The 22,208-nt window shown below is 41.4% G+C and overlaps 1 long non-coding RNA gene across 2 annotated transcripts in view; it reads left to right on the plus strand.

Annotated features, from left to right (window-relative positions):
• The first annotated feature begins 3,158 nt into the window (after nucleotides 1–3,158).
• Nucleotides 3,159–22,208, plus strand: part of LOC147584479 (uncharacterized) — an 83,772-nt gene continuing 64,722 nt past the window's right edge. For both annotated transcript variants that reach the window (XR_015255479.1, XR_015255480.1), the window contains exons 1-2: nucleotides 3,159–3,232; nucleotides 12,660–12,787. This is a non-coding gene — a long non-coding RNA (uncharacterized LOC147584479). The remainder of the gene's footprint in view (nucleotides 3,233–12,659; nucleotides 12,788–22,208) is intronic.

Consider the following 22,208-nt stretch of genomic DNA (forward strand, 5'->3'; position numbering starts at 1 on the left):
CACTTGCTTACTATGTCCTTATTCTGGACATCCCTTGGTCTGTGTGTTGTCTATGGCCTAAACTCTTAAAAGGACACTAGTCATGTTTAGGGCCCGCTGATAATGATCTCATATTACCTCTATTACCTCTTTAAGGCCCTAAGTCCAAATACAGTTGCACTGCATTCCAGAGTACTGGAGATTAGGACTTCAACATAGGAATTTTAGGGGAACATACAGTGTTACTAGGAAATCATGTTAGATTTGAAACACTATTGGGAATAAAGTGAGTGAAATACTTTAACTTATTCTTTGTATGCCAGATGTAGCCATCATGAACAAGTGTGCCAGATTTTTTTTTTAAGCTTATTTATTTATTTTAGGAGAGTGAGACAGAGTGTGTGTGTGCACGGGAGGGGGAGAGAGAGACAGAACATCCCAAGAAGGCCCCACACTGTCAGCGCAAAGCCCAATGAGGGGCTCGATCTCAGCAACTGTGAGATCATGACCTGAGCCGAAATCAAGAGTCATTAAGTGTCTGACTCCACTCAGGTCATGATCTCATGGTTCATGGGTTTGAACCCCAGGTCAGGGTCTGCCCAGGGTCAGCTAGGAGCCTGGAGCCTGCTTCAGATTCTGTGTCTCCCCCACTCTCTCTGCCTCTCCCCCTGCTTGTGCTCTCTGTCTCTCTCTAAAAAATATATAAACATTAAAAAAAAAAGTTGGATGCTTAACCTACTGAGCCTCCCAGGCACCCCAAGTATGTTATATTATTAAATACGTTTGCATTAAGAATGTCTTAACAATAGACGAAAGTTTTATTTTATTTTATTGAAGAGATAAAAGGATATAGGCTAGCTAATAAAATTCTTAAACTGGAAAAATTATTGACAAAAAAACCTTGGAAGCCAGGATCATGATAGTGGAACAAATATAGCGGGTGTCTATACAAGAGTATACAAGCCATTATTTGCCCAAATAATTATGCCAAATTTGTTCCTTGTTCACCTCATGAAATAATTTAATGTGAAAAAATGCTGTTTTCAAGGAATTCCAAATACCAGTTTTAGTATTGGACAAAGGATATACATGTATTTTGTGACTTCAATGAGCAGGTAGAATATTATGCCTGTTCTAAAAACTACATTAAAACACTCACATGAATCCTAAGGGGCATCAAGGTCAAATGCAATCAAAGTACTTCACACAAATAACAGATATCTGTTAAAAGAACATTAAATGACAAAATATGCTGAAATAGAAAGCATCTTGATGTAAGAGATTACAAATTTTTATGCATTTTATCTGTATGTGATGATATTTAGAAAAAGTTAAAGGTTTACAATAAAAAAATCCATGACGATATACAACGCTGCATTCTAGCTTAAGAGAAGGTCTATCCTTTTGTTTGTAACAAATAAGAGTAAGTAACTCTGAAAGTATGTTTGATTAATGTAAAATATTAGCAAGAGATAAGAATATATGTCCTGAACTTGAAAATGAAGAGACTGGAAATGTACATACCACCTGATAAGTGTATCAACTACTATAGGAAATGTGTTTATCAAATAGAAATTAAAGAGATCATGGATGTTCTAAAAATGGAGACGTCTTCAAATATTTTAAATTGGGGAACTGTTATTTCTATGGAGAACAGTTATTTTCTATGAATACATCTGATTTACAAAACACAACCTCTTAAATAGTAGTCTGATTATTTAAATCCTGTGGAAATTTCCACCTGAAGTAGTTTTAGGCAGCAATTTTGTAATAAAAAATCAGGAGTGTATTTGGATCCTGTAAAACAGATTCACAAATCATTCTTGGTGGAATCCTATCCAAATATAGATGTGGTCTAGAGAAATTTTTTTAAAACACTACCATTCACAGTGGTGGCATCCTACAAAGTAAGTCTCAATAAACTAATGTTAATTAAAAATTATTTAGATTTGGACTTGGTCAAGAGAAGTAAATGTTAAAAATTTTATTTATGAGCTTCCATATATATATTTTTAAATGTTTATTTATTTTTGAGACAGAGAGAGACAGAGCATGAATGGGGGAGGGTCGAGAGAGAGGGAGACACAGAATCTGAAGCAGGCTCCAGGCTCTGAGCTGTCAGCACAGAGCCCGACGCGGGGCTCGAACTCACGGACTGTGAGATCATAACCTGGGTGAAGTCAGACGCTCAACCGACTGAGCCACCCAGGCGCCCCAAGCTTCCATATATTTTTAAACTTTGGGTATAAATAAAAATATTTAAAATAACATGAATTTTAATATACCAACTTCACAGTTCTTCAGTATTTAAAACTAATCTTTAAGAACAATAAACATTAACACACACGTATGTAAGAGGCAGATGTTTCTTTTGCCTCAGGCTCCAATGATTGGCGCGGTACTGTTCCTAAGTTTCCAAACCTCGCGTGTGAATTGTAGCGTTTCTGCTGCCAGCCTTAGCAAATAAAAATAGAGGACACCCAGTTAAACTTTAATTTCAGGTAAACAACGAGTAATTTTGCCTGAGCTATACGCCACAAAATTATTCGTTGCCTGTTAGAACTTCAAATTTAACTGGGCATCCCATATATGATCTGGCACCCCTAAACATAATTACGTTATGTGGTTGACAGAGCTGCCTGTTTCTTGGTCCATTGTTACTGTTCCTCCAGCGCCCGACTTGTCACTCCGGCCGCTGGTTTTGCAGTGGTGACTCGGGATCACACACCGGCAGTCCAGTGTCATGATGAGCGCCGGTGGACACCTCCGATCCTTATCAGGTCCGGGAGAACCTGCCTTGGCATCCATCACCCTTCCTGATGCCTCTGCCCCAGCCACACTACCTTCTTCAGCGCTATTTTGTTTGCTAGTCCCTCCTCCTGGGATGTTCTCCTAGGTAGTTACTGCCCTCATTCCCTTCAGGCCGATCAAATACCACTTTATAGGAAAGGCCTTATCATTCAGGGGACTAATGACTACTAGGAAGGAATTTTTCACTCATCTCCCTTCTCTTTTCCCTGCTTTGTTTTTCTTTACAGCAGTTACCGGCGCCCGTTAAATAATATATTTACCTGCTTATAAGCTTAAGGCCAGTAACCCCCACCTGGAACAGAAGTTCCTGGAGGGCGCTTCCAGGAACTCAGTACCCGGAAGGAAACTTGTGGGAGGTGCCAGGAGGGGGCGGGGCTTGTTGTGGCAGCTTCCGGAAGGGGCAGTGCCAGAGGATTCTGGAAAGGCTCTGGTATTCCCAGAGGTGAGGCAGAGCGGTGGTGTGGGGGAGTGGGCCGTGGATGAGACTGTCGTTGTAGCTGCTGTGGCTTAGGGCATGTGTCCGCTCCTCCCTTCAGGCCTGTCCAGTCTGAGCAGCCGCTCAGGACCCGCAAGGCACGGCCGGGTGGGCCCCGTGGGGGCTGTATCCCGTCGAGGGGCTTTCTCATTGACAGGTGGAATAGAGGGTGCACCCTGAGGAGGGGTGTGGGGGTCCCCAGCGATGTCTTAGCCAGCATTTGCAAGGCTGAGGATGCTTTGTGGAGTTTTATTTAAATTTTGTACAGATTCTTTATGCTTTTGAAACCGGGAAAATAATTTTGTTGGAAAGCATTTGAGGGTTCAGAGAAGTGGTAGGAAAAGACCACGGGTATTGAGCAAAGCCAAAATTTTGTGTTTTGAGGGAACTTTTCAGTACCTTTCTGAAAATGCTTTTGTAATGTGGAAGATCCGCAAACCCCCAGGAGGTCTACCTTCTCTGATATTCCTCTCTGAAAAGTCCTTCTTTCCTTACCTCATGAATTTAATGCCATCAAAACTTAACTAAAGTAATAACCAAACCCTCCCTTGTACGTTATGGGCTCAGAGCTGTCAATTTCTTTATCTTCTTGGTTTCACTGGCAAGCACGTCCCTTCATTTTTTGACAGAGTGAGTCTACGCCACCTAACTCCCTGAAATTGTGTGGTCAAGTGGTCGAGGTCCTCCTAGTGGCCAAATCTAGGTATTTTTACCTTTTTTTTTTTTTTTTTTCTCCTGTTAACAGAAGCACAGTTAATGATTCTTGGTTCTTCCTTTTTTACCAACTTCGCTTTCTGGTTCTTCACCATTGGCCTACCTTTCTCCTGTATGTGTTTCCTGATGTAATTCCATTTTCCTTTTTAGAATACTATCCTGTAGGAGGATGCATCCTATCCGCTCCTGATACTTTAACAACTGTTTATAGGCTTATGGTTTGTTAAACTATTTTGTTTGTTTGTTTTCAAATCTTTCTCTTAAGTTTATTCCTATAGCCTTATATCCATGTTCCTAGTGGATATATCTACCTGAACTTCCCACATGAATGTAAAGGATAGATGGGAATTATTAAATGAATGATTGGGGTGCCTGGGTGGCTCAGTTGGTTAAGCGACCAACTCTTGATTTCTGCTCAAGTCATGATCTCATGGTTTGTGGGGTTGAGCCCCACATTGGGCTCTGTGCTGACGGTGTGGAGCCACCTTGGGAGTCAGTCTCTCTCTCTCTCTCTCTGCCCCTCCCTCACTCCAAATAAATTAACATAAAAATATAAACGAATGATCATAAATAGCACTCTAGGGAGGAAAAAATGCACTTAAAATGACTGTTAACCCTTGGGTGACAGACCTTGAGAATGTTATGAAAATCAAGGACTTTCTCCCTAAAAAGCTGCACACTAATTTTTACCTATAGTTTCAGAACTTCCCAGACTTAGTGTAGTTCATGAACTCAGATCTGGATTAGGGCTTTCTGAAATAATGACAAAATGCAAAAGTGTGTTTTCACAGATAAAAATTAGATTTAGAAGCTTACAATAAAAATACATTGTAGTCTGAGCTTTATGGACCATTAACCTAATTTAGTACTTCAGACTCACTTATGGAAACTTAATCTTTGGAAGCAGCATCAAGAATGAAGAGTCTGGAGCCCAAGCATGAGAGTTTCTGATTAACTGGTTTGTGTGTTTCGTAGTCCAAAAGGGATCTACCTTACTTTGGTCAGAGGCCAGAGTGCTACAGACCTTTCAGAAAATGTTTGCTAGGGAGACTGTTGTCTGCTCCTCTCCTGAGGACCAAAGGACAGCTGAGGTTCTGAGGCCTACTGCTGTCTGAGTAGGCAAGAATGACAGAGGTACAAGAGACTTCTGCGGTTTTATTCTAGCACAGCCTTTGAAAGGAACAATCCAAATGACAGCCCTGCCTTAGTTTAAAGCTAGGTTCTCTTTTCTGCTTATTATGGATCTTTGATAAGAAATACAATTGCTGAGAAGTCTGTTTTGCTTGCTGTTTGCTACGAGCATTGTGAGGCCTTTCCTGAATGTAACCCGCTGTGTAGTAGAATGGGTTGTAAACCTTCCTAAATGTAGTCTGATATGTAATGGAATGAGTGATTGTACATAAACTAATCGGCATTTCTCGCTTCTGTAAACCTGCTTGCTTAGCACATTCCTCACCTACCCTACCCCCTTCACCCTTCCCCCTTTTCTCCCGCCACAAGTAATGGACAAAGCCTTCCCGCCAAAGGACAGACAAAGGACGCCCAATCAGAGAACAACAAATGTCCTTACTTTAAAATCAACTAATCAAGCCCCTCATAATTTGAAACCTCCCCTGTGCTATTTGTCTCTGTCTATAAAAAACGCTGTACCAACCCTGATCGAGGCCTCTTGCGTCACCGGCGACGAGTGCGCAGAGGACCAGGTTCGAACCTGCAATAAACGACCCTTGCCGCTTGGCTTTGACTTACGACTCTGGTGGACTTTTGTGGGAGGTTTCGGAACTTCGGGCATTACACCTTCCTTTGATGACTGGTAGGACTAGTGATTTCTCAGTTCACAGTTATTCCTTTAATGGTGAGTGCTGCTTTGAGATTGACCTCACTCTTTACTAAATTAAATCTCTTTCATCTCTTCTTGTGCCAATAGGCTACCTAATATTTCTTTATTATATTTTGTAAAGATGAGATCTAAGGAGACTTTAGCCACTCTTTTTTTAAAGCCTTCTCTTGGCTTTCATGATCCCACTGTCTTCTGTGTTTTTTTTTTGTTGTTGTTGTTTTGTTTTTCTGTCTCTCTGGGTACAACTTCTCCGCTTTCCTGTGGTCCTCTTTCTCACTTCTCAGTTAGGGTCAGAGTTTCTTTGTAGCCATTTTGCTTTCCCTGAAGGCTCATCATTGCAAATACTACCTATGTATTGAGAACTCTTTAATTTTTAATTCTAATTTTTACCGTTTTCTGGCTAGAAGCTGCAGCTCTACTTAAATGGCCCACAAGTTCTTCCATCTTACAGTATCCCAAACCAGGCTCATTTTATGTCCCTTAAATGTTTCTTGCTTCTGTTTTACCTATTTTTGTGAATGGCAAAAATAACTTTCTCCTAGTTATAGATTTTTGTTCTAGATTCCATCTTATCCCTCCACTGCTCTTAGTAACTATTCATGTGAAATAACTTTCATTCTTTAACTTTAGCAAGAAATTGATTTGTTTCTATTTGGTTTTTTTTTTTTTTAATTTTTTTTTTCAACATTTATTTATTTTTGGGACAGAGAGAGACAGAGCATGAACGGGGGAGGGGCAGAGAGAGAGGGAGACACAGAATCGGAAACAGGCTCCAGGCTCTGAGCTATCAGCCCAGAGCCTGACGCGGGGCTCGAACTCACGGACCGCGAGATTGTGACCTGGCTGAAGTCGGACGCTCAACCGACTGCGCCACCCAGGCGCCCCTCTATTTGGTTTTTAATATTCACAGTTTAAGAGTTTAGATATATACTTCCCATTTTATCCATGAGGAAGTAGGCTTCCTTTTTAAATTATTAATTACATAAAGAACATCCATGTACTTGATCCTTTTAAACAATTTAGACAAAACAGAAACAGAGAAAGATGTTACAATGCCCTCTTCCTTCATTTTCTTCCTATCTCTAGAGCAAGTGGTTTTCAATTGGGAATGATTTGCCCTCCAGGGAATATGTAGCAAGGTCTAAAGATAATTTTGACTGAAGGTAATTTGGTCATGACTGAGAGGGTATTATTAGCATCTGGAGGGTGGAGGGTAGGGGTGCTGCTAAATGTCTACAGTGTACAGAACAGCCCTGTGACAAAGTACCATCGGTCCCAAATGTGACTAGGGCCAAGGTTGGGAAACCCTGTTCTAGAGGAAATCACTATATATCCATAATGTACTGTCTAATGCTGTAAACGCTAGCCACATGAGGCTGTTTAAATTGAAATTAATTCAAATTAAATAAAATATGCAATTCCTCAGTTAGATTAACTATGTTTTAAGTGTCCAGCAGTCATATGTGGCTACTGAATTGAATAGATTATAGAACCTTTCCATTATTAACAGTAGGTTTTATTAAATATTTTAGGCATATATTATACAAAGTATATTTTACATAAATAGAATCACATCATACATGTTATTCTACAGTTTACTTTTGTTAATAATGTCTTGAAAATTTTTCTATTTTCTGTTTTTAGTACATATAATTAAATTTAGTGGTCTTTTACCTCTCTGACCTCAGCCGCAGCAATATCTTACTTGACACATCCCCAAAGGCAAGGGAATTAAAAGCAAAAATGAACTATTGGGACCTCATGAAGATAAAAAGCTTCTGCACAGCAAAGGAAACAATCAACAAAACTAAAAGGCAACCAACAGGATGGGAAAAGATAATTTGCAAATGACATATCGGACAAAGGGCTAGTATCCAAAATCTATAAAGAGCTCACCAAATTCCACACCTGGAAAACAAATAATCCAGTGAAGAAATGGGCAGAAAACATGAATAGACACTTCTTTAAAGAAGACATCTAGATGGCCAACAGGCACGTGAAAAGATGCTCAACATCGCTCCTCATCAGGGAAATATAAATCAAAACCACACTCAGATATCACCTCACACCAGTCAGTGGCCAAAATGAACAAATCAGGAGACTAGAGATGCTGGTGAGGATGTGGAGAAACGGGAACCCTCTTGCACTGTTGGTGGGAATGCAAACTGGTGCAGCCGCTCTGGGAAACTGTGGAGGTTCCTCAAAAAATTAAAAATAGACCTACCCTATGACCCAGCAGTAGCACTGCTAGGAATTTACCCAAGGGATAAGGGAGTGCTGATGCCTAGGGGCACTTGTACCCCGATGTTTATAGCAGCACTCTCAACAATAGCCAAATTATGGAAAGAGCCATTCATCAACTGATGATTGGATAAAGAAATTGTGGTTTATATACACAATGGAGTACTACGTGGCAATGAGAAAGAATGAACTATGGCCTTTTGTAGCAACGTGGATGTAACTGGAGAGTGTGATGCTAAGTGAAATAAGCCATACAGAGAAAGACAGATACCATATGTTTTCACTCTTACGTGGATCCTGAGAAACTTAACAGAATCCCATGGGGGAGGGGAAGGAAAAAAAAGATGTTAAAGTGGGAGAGAGAGCCAAAGCATAAGAGACTTTTAAAAACTGAGAACAAACTGAGGGTTGATGGGGGGTGGGAGGGAGGGGAGGGTAGGTGATGGGCATTGAAGAGGGCATCTTTTGGGATGAGCACTGGGTGTTGTATGGAAACTAATTTGACAATAAATTTCATATATAAAAAAACAACAAAAAAATAAATTTAGTGGTCTTTTGAGATAATTCAGTTTTATAATTTAACAGTATGTAATTTTACTTTTTAAAAAGTTTTTGTGCTTGAATATGATATGCATTCTTTTTTGTCTAGTTTATTTTACTCAGTGTTATGTTTTTAAGATATACCCATGTTGTTTTTGTGTATCTGTAGTTCATTCCTTTTAAGTACTTTATAGTATTCCATTGGATGACTGTATCATAGTTTATTTATCCATTCTCTTGAGGAACATAAGAATTTCTTCCACTTTGGGGATATAATGTACTCCGGTCTGAATATTCTTGTACTTGTTAACTGTACACACATCTCTATTCATTTCATGCATAGGAATGGAGTGATAGTGTCATTGGAATTTACTAATTATGACACTTTCTCAAAACAGTTGTATTTTCCCTCTGACCAACTATGTGTGAGAGTTCCCATTGCACTGTCACCTTACCAGTATTTTGTGTTTGTCAAACTCTTATGTTTCAGACTTTCTGTTGGCGTGTGATTGTATCCTGTAGTTTTGTTTTACATTTCTCTGATTATGAATGATATTGAACATATTTCATATATGTATTGGCCACCTGGATATTCTTTTATGAGTTATTTTTGAGTCTCTGATGCATTTTTCTATTGATTTATTTTTCTTACTAATTTGTAGGAATATTTGACATATTCTGGATACAAACTTTATACTGTTTATATATGTTGCAAAGATATTCTCTTGTTTTAATGGCTTGCCTTTTCTTTCTTAGTGGCATTTTTTTTTTTGAAGAGAAAAAAAAGAAAAGCTTTCTTCCTAAGATCATTCCCCGATAGCAAAATAACACTACAAAAATGCTCTGTTTAAGTGGGCTTGGTTCTTCATTTCCAACATTTACAATCACTTCAATATAATCGGAAAAGAAAAAAAAATTGTGTGAATCATTGTGTAAAATTAATTTTCTCTTTTTTTTCAATATATGAAATTTATTGTCAAATTGGTTTCCATACAACACCCAGTGCTCATCCCAAAAGGTGCCCTCCTCAATACCCATCACCCACCCTCCCCTCTCTCCCACCCCCCATCAACCCTCAGTTTGTTCTCAGTTTTTAAGAGTCTCTTATGCTTTGGCTCTCTCCCACTCTAACCTCTTTTTAAATTTTCTCTTTTTTCACATTGTATTCCAGTTTTGTTTTTTGTGTTTTTTAAAAAAAATTTTTTTTACATTTATTTATTTTTGAGAAACAGAGTGAGACAAAGCATGAACGGGGGAGGGGCAGAGAGAGAAGGAGACACAGAATCCGAAGCAGTCCAGGCTATCAGCACAGAGCCTGATGTGGGGCACGAACCCACAAACTGTGAGATCATGACCTGAGCCGAAGTTGGACGCTCAACCTACTGAGCCACCCAGGATGTAGCCACCAGTAAATCATCATCAAATGACTATACTTGCATATATCCCTTAAAATTTTAGAGCATTGATTTCTTCCCAACGGTAGGGAAATACTTGTTTTATCCTCTATAGTGTTTAATTGAATGCTGTATCAGAACTAGTTGATACTGACTTAGAACTTGATTATTCACTTTTTAAGCTCTTCTTATCCTTAGTACACAATAAGTTACTGTTTACTGGGTGATGTAGGGCAAGTTAACTTAATGACACTGTGGACTAATTTCCATAGCTATAGAAATTGGACACTATGTCAATTCCATAATTTTGTTATTATAACAAAAAGCCTATTGCTTAGATAGAACAGTTGAAAGAATTTGTAAACAAAAGGACTAAGCAGATGATTGAGTTTTTGCTAATTGGTCAGGTCAAGGGAGAGAATTATAACGACTATAGATTTCTGGTTGATTTATAGCATCACCTCAGAGAGATGGCACCTTACTCCTTGGTCACATGTTATTACTGAAGTATTTCTTGGTGCTGGGGGAGTAAGGATGGTGTCATCAGCCTGACTTCAAGTTACTAATAGGGAAATGAGTGTCCTGCCCATTTCTTTCAGTGGACTAAGCATAGATATCCTTTAGGGAAGACTTTCCTGGTATTTCACATAATATAAGTCCTTCATCTTTGTTCTTTTTAAAGCTTGTTTGGCTATCCTGGGTCCTTGCATTTCCATATGAGTTTTAGAATCAGCTGGTCACTTTCTGCAAAAATGCCATCTGAGACTTTGGTGGAGATTGTATTGAATTTCTAAATCAATTTGCCAACTTAATATTAAGTCTTCTAGCCCACAAAAACAAAATGTTTTCTTTTCACTTAGAGTTTTAAAAATTTCTGTCAGCATTATTTTGTAGTTTTCAATGTAGAAGTCTTATGCTTTTGTTAAATGTTTCTATGTATTGTATTCTTTTAAATGTGTATATATTTATTCAAATTTCCAGTGGAATTAACAGGCAGCATTATATTAGTTTCAGGTGTACAATATAGTGATTCAGCAGTTCTATAAAATATTCTGTGCTTATCATGATAAGTGTATTCTTCATCCTATTCAGCCTGTTTCACCCATTCCCCCCATCCACTTGCCCTCTAGTAACCACCAGTTTATTCTCTATAGTTAAGAGTCTGTTTTTTGGTTTGTTTCTTTTTTTCTTTGATCATTTGTTTTGTTTCTTAAATTGCACATCTGAGTTAGATGATTTGTCTTCCTCTGACTTATTTCACTTAGTATTATACCCTCTAGATCCATCTATGTTTTTGCACATAGCATAATATTCATCACGCATGTGTGTGTGCACGTACACTGCATTTTCTTTATCCATTCATCCATGAATGGACACTTGGGTTGCCTCCATATTTTGGCTATGGTAAATAATGCTTCAGTAAACATAGGGGTGCATATATCTTTTCAAATTAGTGTTTTTGTATTCTTTGCAAGTACCCAGTATATTTTTTTAACCTCTTTTAAAATGTTTTGAGGAGCTTCCATACTAGTTTTTACAGTGGCTGCACAAGTTTGCATTTCCACCAAGTGGCAAGAAGGTTTCTTTTCCTCTTCATTGTCACCAACACTTGTTGTTTCTTGTGTTTTTGAGTTTAGCCATTCTGACAGGTGTGAGGTGATACCTCATTGTGGCTTTGATTCACCTTTCTTTGATGTTGAGTGATGGTGAGCATCTGTTCATACGTCTGTATGTCTCCTTTGGATAAATTGTCTGTTCATGTCTCCTGCCCACTTTTTAATTGGATTATTTGTTTTTTTGTGTGTTGAGTTGTGTAAGTTCTTTATGGATTTTGGATACTAAACATTTATCAGATATGTCATTTGTAAATACTTTCTGTCACTGAGTAGCTTATCTTTTTGTTTTGTTGATTGTTTCCTTCACTGTGCAGAAGGCTTTTATTTGATGTAGTCCCAATAGTTTATTTTTCTGTTGTTTCTCTTGACACAGAAGACATAGCTAGAAAAGTGTTGCTATATTCTTCTTGATGCTGTTGTTAATTGAGTTGTTTTCTTGGTTTCATTTTTGAAATGTTTGTTGTTAGTTTATATAAATACAGTTGATTTTTGTGTCTTGATCTCCTCTCCTGTGAATTTGCTGAACTTTTTGACCAGTTCTAATAGTTTTCTTGTGAATTCCTTGGATTTCCTATTTGTAGTCTGTAAATCACAGTTTTATGTTTTCCTTTATAAGTTTTAAAAATTATCTTACTGTTTTGGCTAGAATTTCCAGTATAGTGTTAAACAGAAAAAATCATAGGCCCATGATGGAGTTTTAGGCTAAGGCCCCATGTCAACAAAACAAGACTTAATATCTAACTGACCTAGTTATAGGCTTTTGAGAATTTAACCTTGAATCACTCAATGGAATATCCTGGGCAGTATTAGGAAATGTACTGAAAACCCCATTCCATTCCCCTTAGAGAGGTGACCTTGCTTAAACAGTGCATTCCTGGATAATAAATTCCTTTTTATATGCCTGGTCTTTGCTTTTAGAAACCTTCCTTTTATTTAACTTGGGTGGAATTCCCCTCTGCTTGCTAGATGGAATGCAGCCTGATTCATGAATCATTTAAAAAAGCCAATTAGATCTTCAAATTTCTTGATAAAATTTTGTTTCTTAACAGATTTGGTGACAACATCAGGATACCAAGTGAACTTCTGACGGCATTTGGAGACAAGGAGAAACACAGGCATGGCACTCCGAGAACTCTTTTTAGTTCATAGTCTATCTCGTCATTTCTGAGGGCTGTTGGTAAGTCCCTCTTGGTTTTAGCTGCATTCTGTTTTGTGTTTGAGTTATTGTTCTAATTGGTTTTCCAGTCCAGGGTTAATGAGTCATTGTAGCCTGACAGAGGAGGCTCTGATGGAGCACTAGTCTGTAGCCCTTGGTTTGGTCTGCAATTCCACATTAGAATCCTTTCCCATTTCCCATTTGCAGTCCTCATTTATTGGGGTTTGCTAGCTTAGTCCATGCATGGAATTGCTTGTGGTGCACATGGGGACTTCTTTTGGCCAGTCCACAGTGACATATTTTGGTTAGTCCTGATGTGCTCAAGTGCATGTTTATTTGTCTTGTTTTTTTGTAAATAAAGACTATTGCTAGCCGGGATCTTGGAGGCCAAAAAGCTGTAAAAGTTGCTGGGCAAGGGTCAAGCATTTAAGAGCTGTTGGGAAGCAAGGAAGCAAGCATTCCTAACAAAAGACTACCATGTTAGGATAAGCTGGCTACAGAACTGGTTAGGTTGCTGGTAAGTCACTTGCCTCAAGAAAATGTCTGTGCAGTGAGGCACGCTGTAAAACATGCACAATCCCGAACTCAGCACCATATCCCTTTTAGGTATTAGTTCAGCTCCCAGAGACCCAAGGCTTAGCTAATGGTATCTTTAAATTCTAGAGTCAGGTGCATCACCTTCCAGCACACATGATTATTTTATGTCTAAAATCTGTGGTACCAGGAGCTGTGAATATTTACAAGAATGGCAACATTTTACCAAAAACAGCCTAGAATTACAGTGGCCATTATGGGGAACATTCCAGTTGTGACGAGATGGTTCACTTCAGAAGTGCACTTGAAAGTAAGGATTCCTGAATTAAATGAATGGAATGGAATACGTCTTTTAATTAGAATGCAGAAACTTCCAAAAGGCTCTAAGGTTCTAAAATAGCTTCATGCAGAGATTCATTACAGAAGGCTAATGAATAATTAAAAACACAAGAGGAACCTAAAATAAAGTATGATATGATTGATGTGACTACCGCTGCTCTTCTCTCTTTTTCTTTACCTGAGTACTCACATTTACTAATTTTCTCTCTGAACTGAATTTCTACCCTTGAGAAACTGTTAAACAGTTACCTTTTAGTTATTTTTATATTTTTATTTAAAAAAATTTTTTAATGTTTATTTATTTTTGAGAGAGGGAGCATGAGGAGGGGAGGGCAGGCTCTCTGCTGCCAGCACAGAGCCCATTGCAGGGCTCAAACCCACAAACCATGAGATGACCTGAGCTGAAACCAAGAATCAGATGCTTAATGGATTGAGCCACCCAGGTGCCCCTGAACAGTTGCCTTTTAAAATTAAGTTACCTCTGGGGCACCTGGGTGGCTCAGTTGGTTAAGTGTCCAACTCGGTTTCAGCTCAGGTCATGATCTTGCAGTTTCCCTAGTTGGAGGCCTACTTAGGGCTCTGTGCTGGCAGTTCGGACCCTCCTTGGGATTCTCTCTCTCCCTTTCTCTCTCTGCCCCTCCCCCACTCACACTGTATCTGTCTCTCAAAACAAATAAATAAACTTAATAAAAAAATAAAATTAAATTAAATTATCTCAAGGTACATATCAACCCCCTCAGTTACCTTTCATCTCTTGGAGAAAGACAGAACTAAGAAACATAGTTAAAGAATTTTTAAACTTATGGAGGAAGCACAAAAATTTTTTGAAGAATTTATAGTTTTCATTGAGGCTTCTAGAAGTGCTGACAATACTGACTCATTCTTTGGCCCTCCATTTTGTTTGGTTCACTTGATGACCTCTCTTAGGGCTATGGGCTCTTGGTCCCTTGGAAGTTAATATACATATGTTAGAAATGCCCACCAAGGCTAGGATATGGGGAGGCTTGTTTTGGCCTCCCATGAATCTGTTAGAGATAATACAGTCTTTCCCCTTCTTGATGAGGAGGTGGTGCCATAAGATGTAATTAAGGGTTAATCTGAGGTGCCTGGGTGGCTCAGTTGGTTGAGCATCCGACTTTGGCTCAGGTCATGTTCTCACTGTTAGTGAGTTCAAGCCCCACATCAGGCTCACTGTTGCCAGTGCAGAAGCAGCTTTGGATGCTCTGTGCCCTTTTCTCTGCCCCTCCCCTGCTTGCGTTCTCTCACTCTGTCTCTCTCTCGAAAATAAACATTTATTTAAAAAAGGTTAGCTGTCAGTTAGGTGCGTGCAAACTCTCTGAGGTGTTTTGATCTCACTACGTTGTTATTCTGTGCATCCTCTTCCTCTATAAAATCTGTGGACCAAGGTTAAGACCCTGCAGAGAATAACTGCACAGCTGGATTGTCATCTGCTCAGTTCCCCCTGTCAGTAAGTTACCCTGATAAGGAAAAATTATGTTATAAGATGGCTGACAGGACTGATAGGGGAATTCCAGTTGCCACCCCAAGACTCCACTTCTGGGTTCTTCTCCCTACGCCACTTGCCACGTGCACCCAATTACTTCTGATGTGGAAGTAACAGACTATAAATTGTCCCCCATGCTTGTACTTGGGGTTCAGACCTCTGGAGAGCAATCTCCTCTGAGCCCGCCAGTGTGAAATAAACCTCCTGCCTTCCAAGATCTCCAAGTGCCACTTGGTTCTTCTGCCAGATGATCCAGACCAGGTTCCATAACAACCCCGAATAAAACTGTGTAAACTATATGGAGTGGCTTGCTTTGTTTTCCAGTCTCAAAGTGCCTTCTCACTTTGGGGGATGCTTTACTGTCCTTCTCTCACCTTCTAACAAGGCCTGTGATCCCGAGCTGCCAGATCTTTATCAGCTTGTGCACATGTTGGTCGAACCTGGGGAAGCCCAAAAATGGATGCAGGAAGCAAGATGGCAAACCCTCAAAGATGATATTCAGGATCCTCAACCAAAAAGGGCTCACAAAATAGCAACTGAACTTTTACAAGCCATTCCCAGAGTTTTCCCTGCTTGCACTGATTGGTCTATTATTCAAGAATGCAAATAAAAGAAAGATCTGTTGCAGACTTCAAGGTCCATTTGAAAGCATTCTTCCAATGGCGTTCTGTTCAATACAATTAATAAGTCTACCCAATCTCTCTAGCTGCCTTATTTGTAAATGGATTATCCCCTGACATTTGTGGATTAATAAAAAGACAAAATAGGATAGGAGGCCTATTTTGAACTCATGACCATACTGAAAACTTTGAAAGTCTTTGGACCAAGGTCATAAACTAATGGCCTTACAACTACAACTGCTCCTAGGCCAGAGACCTCAGTTAACACTGAGCCACCCATGTTGCATCCCCCTGGGAGTCCATTATCAATAAGCTGGCCCAGGAGCTGATGTCTCACTTGTAATTAATTAGGGCACTGGTGAAAAAATTGTCCTATAAGGTCCTATACAAGTTTATTAATAATCAGATACCTATATGGGTTCCTCCCAAAACTGACAGGGACCTTCCAGTAAACTACTACCAGTAATATCCTTAAATAGCCAAGGAGAATGGTGAATATGAGAGCTATGTTTTCTACTTTAAACCCCATTCTCCTAGGACAACAATTCCCTTGGAGTGAAAGAGAAGTTTCCATACTGGGGGGTACCTAATAAAGTTCAGAGAGAATTTATATCTCAACCAGTACAGATGACTCTGGCCCCTTTCATTGAAAAACATTTCTTTCTCCCCTGTGATACAGGATAGCCTTGGTCAGTCTATTAGCTAGAGATCTCCTTTCTAAATTCAAATGTGAATACAGTTTGCCTCCAATGGTGACTTCACCTTAGAGTTCCCTTACTAACCTGAATCTGATTTTTAATGTTCTTCTTTTTTTTAATATTTACTTTTTGCATGGGAAGGAGGGGCAGAGAGAGAGGGAGACAGAGAATCCCAAGGAGGCTCTGCACTGTCAGTACAGAGCCCAGCATGGGGCTTGAACCCATGAACCATGAGATCATGACCTGAGCCAAAATCAAGAGCCTAATGCCCCCACGTGCCCCAGATCTTTAATGTTCTTTACAATCTGTCCTTGATACAGAAGATGGATTCCAGCAGAAGTTTCCTAATTTAATTGAGGTGCCTGGCATTCATTGGGCTACTTTGATTACTGACAATGGGAGAATAAAAAGTGTAGAGCATATAAACATTCAAATAGACAAAACCTAACCTCTTCCTAAATTGCCCCAATAGGTGTTAAAGCTTGAGGCCATACAAGGTATCACACCACTAATAGAAGACCTAATTATACAGGGGTTAATCATTCCCTGTACTAGCTCCTATAATACTCTTTTTTTTTTTTTTTTTTTTTTTTTTTTTTGGTCTTCCACATAGTGGGAGGGAATGGCAATTTGTCCAGGACTTAAGAGCTATAAACAAGGTAGTTATTTCCTGTTTCCTCGTTGTTCCAAACCTGAATATTCTTTTGTCACAAATTCCACCAGAGTCAAAATTGTTTATTCTTGGAGACCATTTTAAGCATTCCTGTAGATTCCAATAGTCAGTATCTATTTGGTTTTACTTGGAACAGTCAACAGTATACTTGGACAGTTATGCCTTGAGGGTTCGTGGAGGCCCTTTCTTATTTCTCCTAAGTGCTCCACCAAAATTTAAGTACACTCCAATTCACTGGGAATTGACCCTTTTACAATATGTGGATGACTTCTTGTGGTCAGTTACGAAAAGGGCTTCCATAAAAGATTCCATTTAATTGCTGTAACAGCTAAAAAACCGTTACCTAGGTCATAATCTAAGTGCTAAAGGATTCTAGCTATCTTCAAAAAGAAGTAAGCCAAGCTAGGAGTTTCCTAGATCCCAAACTTTGTGGATTTTTAGGTCTACCTGGTTATTACAGACAATGGGTTTCTAACTTTTCCTTATTTGTTTCCTACTTTGTGAGCTTACTAAAATTTCAGTCTTCACATCCTTTCCTGGGACGATAAATATGAATAGGCCTTTATAAAATTAAAACAAGCCCCACAAGAGCCACCTGCATTAGGGCTATCTATTCAAAACCTTTTACCTTATTTGTACAGGAGAGATAACCAAGACCCCTGGCTCACACAAAAACATGGCAGTAAACATAGAGCTACTGCCTATTGTAGCAATCAACTTGATTGAGTTGCTTGAGCCTGTCCATACTGCCTTAAGGCTATACCTGCAGCTGCAAAATTGGTAGAAGCCTCCACAGATCTAACCTTAGGAAATGACATTTGTTTTCAAACTCTACCAGCTGTCAGAAGCCTTTTAACTCTGAATTAACTCAGTATTTCTATGCACTGCCCACTAATCTTTTATGAGATCTTTTTGTTTTCACCACCTAATCTACATGTAAAATGTTGTAACATTCTCAATCCTGCTACATTACCACCCCTGCATAATGAAGCTGAGCCCCATGACTGTGAGGTAATTAACATACCATTTCTTAACACCTCATCCTTATTTATAAGACACACCTTTAATCCTGATCTAATTTTGTGTGTTAATGGATCATGTCATAAAAATGAGAAAGGGAATTTCAGGCTACTGTGCTGTTACCACCCAATATGAACAACTGGAAAAGAGAAATCTCCCACAAGCTAACTCATCCCAAAAAACAGAACTCCATACCCTTACCAGAACATTCTAGATATCAAAATGCCAAATTGTTTATATTGATAGCCAGTGTGCCTTTGGGGTTGTTCATGATTTTGGAATGTTATGGAAACAAAAAGGTTTTCTCACATTCACTGGGACTCCAGTAAAAAATATTCAAGTAAAACAGTTTTCTAATGCTATTCTTCTACTTTCTGAACTTACTGTCATCAAAATTGAGGCTCACACCAAAAGGACTGAAGCAGAATATCAGGTAATGTTCTAGGTGAGTTTCATGCAAAGCAGAAGCAACAGAATCTGTAAACGTTCATCTGTAGATGTTCATTCTGCTCCTGCAAAAAATGACCTCTTTTGCCTCATGTTCTTATGACACAGCAGTTGTGTGTTCCTGAATTAGAAAGATTAAATGGGCTGTAAATTGAATAAACAGTGAAGGCTATGAGAAACCCAAGTTAGTTCTTCTAGTTATTGAGCAAATCCCATTGTTTGTGTTATGCCCAGAATTCATGATCCCCAAAGACCACTAGGGAGCCGAGTCCGATGCAAAAGCAAAGAGCCTTTATTCGAGCTAGCTCGAGCTCAATCCCCTACCTGCACCGACGCAGCGGTGAGATACCAGGGAAAGAGAGCGAGTTTCAAAAGGACAAAGGTTTTATTGGGGCCTGGGGGCAGTTGGTGAGGTAATGGCTATGGCCTCAGCCGATTGGCTGGGGAAGGGTCCTGGGGAAGGGTCCGAGTCCTGTTAGGCAGGTGAGGGGGGGGTTACTCAAGGGGAGGAGGTGTGGTCAAGGTGAAGGACACAGAACAAGATGGAGTCGGCTGGCGTAGGCCCGCCCTTTCATTCCCCCCTTGTCATGTAGCTTAGGGACCCAATCATGGGACCGGCTGCATTTATGGTGACAAGGGGAACAGAGTTTGGAGGTTTACGCAAAGTTCTGGGAACCAAGTGTCCCTGGGGTGGCTCTGGGACGTCTGATTAAGTATTGTCCCCGAGCTGGTGTCTATGATCTGCCAGGTGATGTTTTGGGGGGCGTGGGGACTCCCGGCAGCATGAGCAATGACAAGCAGAGTTAACAGAGTTACCAATATTAGGTAGGTCAAATGCGCTGTAGCTTGAGCTTGAGTGGGTTGTGTTGGTCCCGACTGATGGCCCATCGCGTGACAACGTCCTTCCGGATTGAGGAGGGGTCCGCTGGCTGAGCGTGGGTGTGATGGACCCAGGTCGCGATGCCGTCTACCTTGAGAGCGGTGGGGGTTGTCAACACCACGATGTAGGGTCCCTTCCAGCGCGGCTCGAGAGTCTCTCGATGGTGCCTCTTGATGTAGACCCAGTCTCCCGGCCTGTACTGATGAGGTGTCGGGATCGGGCCAGCCTCGTAGATGGCACGAAGCCGCGGCCAAATGTCCTCGTGCGCCCTCTGAGTAAGATGTCTTCTAGTAGCTTCTTAGCCATCGTCTGAGCCGTTTCATGCTTGGTTGGGTATGCCTCCACCCAGCCAGAGAAGGTGTCTGTAAATACCAGGTCCTCGTGTAGTGCCTCGTCGAAGATGGTGGGTGAATTTTTGAATCCCTGAGGTAGCCGTGTCCAGGTGAGTTGCCCACTGTAGCCCTCCTCCGGATCATGCCACTCGAAGGCGAACAAGGGTTGGCTCTGGGGTGCCAGCGGCAGACTGAAGAAGGCGTCCTTTAAATCTAGTACAGTATACCAGACCCTGGAGGGCGCCAAGGAGCTCAAGAGAGTATATGGGTTGGGAACAGTTGGGTGTATGTCCGTGACCCTCTTATTTACTTCCCGGAAGTCTTGTACCGGTCGGTAGTCATTTGTGTGAGGCTTTTTGACCGGCAGTAAGGGGGTGTTCCAGGCAGACTGGCAAGGAACTAGTACCCCTAGGCTTCGTAGTCTCCGGATGTGTGGCTGGATCCCCTTCCGGGCCTCCTGAGACATGGGGTATTGTTTGATCCTTACCGGACTCTCTCCTGGCTTGAGCTCTACCAGGACTGGGGTCCTGTGAGCGGCTAGTCCCATCCCCCCCGTCTCTGCCCAACCCGAGGGGAATTCTTGTAGCCATCTGTCTATATTATTCTCTCTCGGGAGCGCCTCCTGGTGGAGGAGGTATTCATCCTCCAGTTTCATGGTCAGGACCTGGATGGGGTGGCCCTTGCCATCGGTGACCTGAGGCCCCCCTTGTCTGAAAGTTATCTGAGCTCCAATCTTGGTCAGTAAGTCCCGTCCTAACAGCGGGTAGGGGCATTCTGGTATTACCATAAAGGAGTGGGATACCCGGCCCGTTCCCAAATCTACTGTTCTTCGGGTAGTCCATGAATACTGGCTCATACCAGTTGCCCCTTGTACCCAGGACTTCTTGCTAGCTAGTTTTCCTTGTGGGGTGCGGAGGACCGAATGTTGTGCTCCGGTGTCGACAAGGAAGTCAATAGGGGTCCCCTCCACTTTAAGAGTTACCCTGGGTTCGGGGAGAGGGTCCGAACCCTGACTCCCCTAATCACTTAGTTCATCCAGCTCTAGGACTTTTACTCGATCAGTCTTGCTTCCCTTCCCACCAGCTCTTTTTGGACAATCTCGGGCCCAATGCCCTATCTCCTTGCAGTATGCGCACTGATCCTTCTGCAGCCTCTGCTTCCCCCCCTTGGTGCTTTTACCTTTTCTTGTGTCGTCTGCCAGCTGCTGGAGACGGCGGTCTCGTTCCTCGGGGAAGTCAGCAGTGGTAGCTAGTAGTATTCTGGCCAGGTCTCGAGTCTGCTTACTGCTGGCAGCCACCATGGCGCGAGCCTGCTTGTCCTCAGGAGGCTCCCGGTTATTATATACCTTTTCGGCTACCACCAGTAAGTCCTGCAGACTTTTTTCTCCTAGTCTATCTATTTTCTGTTATTTTCTCCTAATGTCTATGGCCGATTGGTTTACAAAGGCCATGATAACAGCTGCCTTGCTTTCCAGAGCCTCTGGATCCATGGGGGTATAGGTACGGAATGCCTCCATGATCCGTTCTAAAAAGGCAGCCAGAGATTCATCTTTTCCCTGTTGTACATTTCCTACCTTGGCCAAATTGGTTGGCTTTCTAGCAGCCATTCGGAGACCCCCCATTAGAGTCTGGCGGTAGACCCGGAGCCTCTCCTTACCTTCTGCCGTGTTGAAATCCCACTGGGGCCGAGTTAAGGGGAAGGAGGCATCTATCTGAGCCTGGTTGGTGGTGGGATTTCCGTCTGCACCTGGAACTAGTTTTCGGGCCCCACTAAGGATTCTTTCTCTTTCTTCAGTCGTGAACAGGACCTGCAAAAGCTGCTGGCAATCATCCCACGTGGGCTGATGGGTAAAAAGAACAGAGTCTAATAAATCAATAAGCCCTGCCGGTTTCTCGGAAAACTTAGGATTCTGAGCTTTCCAATTGTAGAGGTCACTAGTGGCGAAAGGCCAATAGTGATGGGGCTGATTCCCCTCCGCGTCTGGGGGTCCGGTGGCTCGCAGGGGCAGAATAGTGGAGTCGGCGGCGGAGGCGGATTGCCCCCTCTGAGCCCTTTGTCTGGTAAAGGGCAGACTTCCCCCTGGAGCGTTTCCGCCTCCCGCTCTGGGAACAGCGTCTGCCTCCCCCGGAGGGGGAGGATGGTGTTCTTCCGGCATCCTAGAGGGGTTATACGGGGGAGGAAAAATTAATTCTTCTTCAGTACCCCCCTGTAGGACAGGGTAGAGGGGTGCTGAAGGCTGGGTAAGACTTTTCCTCTTCTCTGTCTCCTGTAAAGCAAGAATGGGTTTTGGCTCCGGAGGGAGCAGGGTTAGGAAGGGCTTAAGCCAAGAGGGTGGGTCTTCTACAAGGTCCTGCCAAGTGATAATGTAAGGGAGCTGATCAAGATGGCCCGCCTT

Source organism: Puma concolor, chromosome A1, assembly GCF_028749965.1.
Source record: "Puma concolor isolate L17-30 chromosome A1, mPumCon1.1.hap2, whole genome shotgun sequence".
Taxonomy (NCBI): Eukaryota; Metazoa; Chordata; class Mammalia; order Carnivora; family Felidae; genus Puma; species Puma concolor.